This window comes from Arachis duranensis, unplaced genomic scaffold (assembly GCF_000817695.3).
Source record: "Arachis duranensis cultivar V14167 unplaced genomic scaffold, aradu.V14167.gnm2.J7QH unplaced_Scaffold_343483, whole genome shotgun sequence".
In the NCBI taxonomy this organism is placed as follows: Eukaryota; Viridiplantae; Streptophyta; class Magnoliopsida; order Fabales; family Fabaceae; genus Arachis; species Arachis duranensis.
The window spans coordinates 999,074-1,004,914 of NW_026264909.1; positions in this window are offsets into that span (position 1 = coordinate 999,074).

A 5,841-nucleotide genomic window follows, 5' to 3' on the forward strand; every position below is an offset into this window, starting at 1 on the left:
TGATGTAGAACGGAGGTGTTTGTCAGGCACACGTTCATGGATTGAGGAAGGTGATGAGTGTCACGGATCATCACCTTCTCCATAATTAAGCGCGAATGAACATCTTAGATAGGAACACACACGTTTGAATGGAGAAATAGAAACAATTGCATTAATTCATCGAGACGCTGCAGAGCTCCTCACCCCCAACAATGGAGTTTAGAGACTCATGCTGCCAAAGAGTGTATAATTCAGATCTGAAAATGTCATGAGGTACAAGATAAGTCTCTAAATGTTGTTTACAGAATATGAGTGAACTAAGATAATTGATGCAGAAATCCACTTATGGGGCCCACTTGGTGTGTGCTGGGGCTGAGACTAAAGCTATCCACGAGCTGAGGCTTTTCTTGGAGTTGAACTCCAAGTTATAACATGTTTTGGGCATTCAACTCCGGATCATGACGTGTTTCTGGCGTTTAACTCCAGACAACAACATGTATTTGGCGTTCAACGCCAAGTTACATCGTCTATCTTCGCGCAAAGTATGGACTATTATATATTGCTGGAAAGCCCTGGATTTCTACTTTCCAACGCCGTTGAGAGCGCAGGAAGGTCAGGATCCAACAGCATCAGCAGTCCTTTTTCAGCCTAACTCAGATTTTTGCTCAGCTCCCTCAATTTCAGCCAGAAATTACCTGAAATCACAGAAAAACACACAAACTCATAGTAAAGTCCAGAAATATGATTTTTGCCTAAAAACTAATAAGATTCTACTAAAAACTAATTAAAACATACTAAAATCTACATGAAATTACCCCCAAAAAGCGTATAAAATATCCGCTCATCACGTATGGAGATGCTTTGTCCCTTCCGTCGCTCTGCTTTTCTACTGTCTTCATCCAATCCTTCTTACTCCTTTCCATGGCAAGCTGTATGTAGGGTGTCACCGTTGTCAATGGCTACCTCCCATCCTCTCAGTAAAAATGTTCAATGCGCTCTGTCACAGCACGGCTATTCATCTATCGGTTCTCAATCAGGTTGGAATAGAATCCAATGATTCTTTTGTGTCTGTCACTAACGCCCAGCCTTCAGGAGTTTGAAGCTCGTCACAGTCATTCAATCCTTGAATCCTACTCAGAATACCACAGACAAGATTTAGACCTTTCGGATTCTCTTGAATGCCGCCATCAATTCTAGCTTATACCACGAAGATTCCGATTAAGAAATCTAAGAGATAAACATTCAAGCCTTGTTTGCTTGTAGAACGGAAGTGGTTGTCAGGCACGCGTTCATAAGTGAGAATGATGATGAGCGTCATATAATCATCACATTCATCATGTTCTTGGGTGCGAATGAATATCTTAGAACAAGAATAAGCTGAATTGAATAGAAGAACAATAGTAATTGCATTAATACTCGAGGTACAGCAGAGCTCCACACCTTAATCTATGGTGTGTAAAAACTCCACCATTGAAAATACATAAGAACAAGGTCTAGGCATGGTCGAATGGCCAGCCTCCCATAATTTAAGAACTAGACGTCCAAATATGATCCTAAGATCTAAAGTGATCAAAAGATGAAAATACAATAGCAAAAGGTCCTATTTGTAGATAACTAGTAGCTTAGGGTTTACAAAGATGAGTAAATGACATAAAAATCCACTTCCAGGCCCCCTTGGTGTGTGCATGGGCTGAGCATTGAAGCTTTCATGTGTAGAGACTCTTCTTGGAGTTAAACGCCAGCTTTTGTGCCAGTTTGGGCGTTTAACTCCCATTCTTGTGCCAGTTCCGGCGTTTTACGCCAGAATTCTTAAGCTGACTTGAAACGCCTGTTTGGGCCATCAAATCTCAAACAAAGTATGAACTGTTATATATTGCTGAAAAGCCCAGGATGTCTACTTTCCAACGCAGTTAAGAGCGCGCCAATGGGGCTTCTGTAGCTCCAGAAAATCCACTTCGAGTGCAGGGAGGTCAGAATCCAACAGCATCTACAGTCCTTTTCAGCATCTGAATCAGATTTTTGCTCAGGTCCCTCAATTTCAGCCAGAAAATACCTGAAATCCCAGAAAAACACACAAACTCATAGTAAAGTCCAGAAAAGTGAATTTTAACTAAAAACTAATAAAAATATAATAAAAACTAACTAAAACATACTAAAAACATACTAAAATCAATGCTAAAAAGCGTATAAAGTATCCGCTCATCACAACACCAAACTTAAATTGTTGCTTGTCCCCAAGCAACTGAAAATCAAATAAGATAAAACGAAGAGAATATGCAGTTAAATCCAAAAACATCTATGAAGATCAGTATTAATTAGATGAGCGGGGCTTGTAGCTTTTTGCCTCTGAACAGTGTTGGCATCTCACTTTTATCCTTTAAAGTTCAGAATGATTGGCTTCTATAGGAACTCATAATCCAGATATGAGTCTTGGCCGTGGCCCAAAGCACTCTATCTTCCAGTATTACCACCGGATACATACATGCCACAGACACATAACTGGGTGAACCTTTTCAGATTGTGACTCAGCTTTGTTAGAGTCTCCAATTAGAGGTGTCCAGGGTTCTTAAGCACACTCTTTTTGCCTTGGATCATGACTTTATTTTTTTCTTTTTCTTTTTCTTCTCTCTTTTTTTTGTATTCACTGTTTTTTCTTGCTTCAAGAATCATTTTTATGATTTTTCAGATCCTCAGTAACATGTCTCCTTTTTCATCATTCTTTCAAGAGCCAGCATTCATGAACAACAAATTCAAAAGACATATGCACTGTTCAAGCATATATTCAGAAGTCAAAAGTATTGCCACCATATCAAAATAATTAATCTGTTATAAAATTTAAAATTTATGCAATTCTTCTCTTTTTCAATTAAGAACATTTTTCATTTAAGAAAGGTGATGGATTCATAGGACATTCATAACTTTAAGGCATAGACACTAAGACACTAATGATCATAAGACACAAACATAGATAAACATAGGCATAAAAATTCGAAAAACAGGAAAATAAAGAACAAGGAAGTTAAAGAACGGGTCCACCTTAGTGATGGCGGCTTGTTCTTCCTCTTGAAGATCTTATGGAGTGCTTGAGCTCCTCAATGTCTCTTCCTTGCCTTTGTTGCTCCTCTCTCATGATTCTTTGTTCTTCTCTAATTTCATGGAGGAGAATGGAATGTTCTTGGTGCTCCACCCTTAGTTGTCTCATGTTGGAACTCAATTTTCCTAGGGAGGTGTTGATTTGCTCCCAATAGTTATGTGGAGGAAAGTGCATCCCTTGAGGCATCTCAGGGATTTCATGATGAGTGGGATCTCTTGTTTGCTCCATCCTTTTCTTAGTGATGGGCTTGTCCTCATAAATGAGGGTGTCTCCCTCTATGTCAATTCTGATTGAATAACAGAGGTGACAAATGAGATGAGGGAAGGCTAACCTTGCCAAGGTAGAGGACTTGTCCGCCACCTTATAAAGTTCTTGGGATATAACCTCATGAACTTCTACTTCCTCTCCAATCATGATGCTATGAATCATGATAGCCCGGTCTATGGTAACTTCGGACCGGTTGCTAGTGGGAATGATTGAGCGTTGGATAAACTCCAACCATCCCCTAGCCACGGGCTTGAGGTCATGCCTTCTCAGTTGAACCGGCTTCCCTCTTGAATCTCTCTTCCATTGAGCGCCCCCTTCACAAATGTCTGTGGGAACTTGGTCCAACCTTTGATCAAAGTTGACCCTTCTAGTGTAAGGGTGTTCACCTCCTTGCATCATGGGCAAGTTGAATGCCAACCTTACATTTTCCAGACAAAAATCTAAGCATTTCTCCCTAACCATTGTAAGCCAATTCTTTGGGTCAGGGTTCACACTTTGATCATGGATCTTGGTGATCCATGCATTGGCATAGAACTCTTGAACCATTAAGATTCTGACTTGTTGAATGGGGTTGGTAAGAACTTCCCAACCTCTTATTCGGATCTCATGTCGGATCTCCGGATATTCACTCTTTTTGAGTTTGAAAGGGACCTCAGGGATCACCTTCTTCATTGAGCAAAAGAAGGAAGAAGAGAGTAGAAGAAGAAGAAATAGAGGAGATGGATATGGCTTTGTGATTCGGCCAAGGGGTAGAAGTAGTGTTTAGGTTGTGTGAAAATGAAGGAGTGAAGATGGGTTTATATAGGAGTGGAGAGGGGGTGTATGGTTCGGCCATTATGGGTGGGTTTGGGAGGGAAAGTGGTTTGAATTTGAATGGTGAGGTATGTGGGGTTTTATGAAGGATGGATGTGAGTGGTGAAGAGAATAGTGGGATTTGATAGGTGTGGGTTTTTTGGGGAAGAGGTGTTGAGGTGATTGGTGAATGGGTGAAGAAGAGAGAGAGTGGTGGGGTAGGTGGGGATCCTGTGGGACCCACAGATCCTGAGGTGTCAAGGAAAATTCATCCCTGCACTAGGTGGTGAGCAAAAATGCTCCTTCTGCCAATCCTGGCATTAAACACCGGGCTGGTGCCCATTTCTGGCATTTAACGCTAGCTTCTTGCCCATCCCTGGCGTTAAATGCCCAGAATGGTGCCAGACTGGGTGTTAAACGCCGATTCTGCTATCTTCACTGGCGTTTAAACGGCAGCAGATTTTCCTCTAGGGTGTGCTATTTTTCTTTCTATTTTTCAAGCTGTTTTTGCTTTTTCAATTGATTTTGTGATTTCCCATGATCATCAACCTATAAAAAAAAAAAACATAAAATAACAAAGGAAATAGATAAATATAACATTGGGTTGTCTCCCAACAAGCGCTTCTTTAATGTCAGTAGCTTGACAGTGGGCTCTCATGGAGCCTCAGAGATACTCAGAGCAATGTTGGAACCTCCCAACACCAAACTTAGAGTTTGAATGTGGGGGTTCAACACCAAACTTAGAAGTTGCTTGTGGCCTCCCAACGCCAAACATAGAGTCTGACTGTGGGGGCTCTGCTTAACTCTCTTTTGAGAGAAGCTCTTCATGCTTCCTCTCCATGGTTACAGAGGGATATCCTTGAGCTTTAAACACAAAGTATTCTTCATTCACTTGAATGATTAATTCTCCTCTGTCAACATCAATCACAGCCTTTGCTGTGGCTAGGAAGGGTCTGCCAAGGATGATGGATTCATCCATGCACTACGCAGTCTCTAGGACTATAAAATCAGCAGGGATGTAATGGTCTTCAACCTTTACCAGAACATCCTCTACAAGTCCATAAGCTTGTTTCCTTGAATTGTCTGTCATCTCTAGTGAGATTCTTGCAGCTTGCACCTCAAAGATCCATAGTGGTGGACGAAATTGTGATCTACGTTCTTTGGATTTTGAATGAAAGCTTTATTATGCACTGGTTGAATTCACAACTCCGTTCAACTAACCAGCAAGTGTACTGGGTCGTCCAAGTAATAAACCTTACGTGAGTAAGGGTCGATCCCACAGAGATTGTTGGTATGAAGCAAGCTATGGTCATCTTGCAAATCTCAGTCAGGCAGATTAAAGGGTAATTGTGATTATTGGAATAAATAATAAAAAGGAATAATAAAAGGGATAGAATACTTATGCAGATTCATTGGTGGGAATTTCAGATAAGCGGATGGAGATGCTGTAGAGCCCAAGGACGCCTGCTCTCCTAGCAGTGAAAACTAATGCTCACGCACTCTGTCACAGTACGGCTAATCACCGGTTGGTTCCCACTCCTACTGGAATAGAATCCATTGATTCTTTTGCGTCTGTCACTAACGCCCGGCAGGTTAAAGTTTGAAGCACGTCACGGTCATTCATTACCGGAATCCTACTCGGAACACCACAGACAAGGTTGGACTTTCCGGATTCCCAGGATCCTACTCGGAATACCACAGACAAGGTG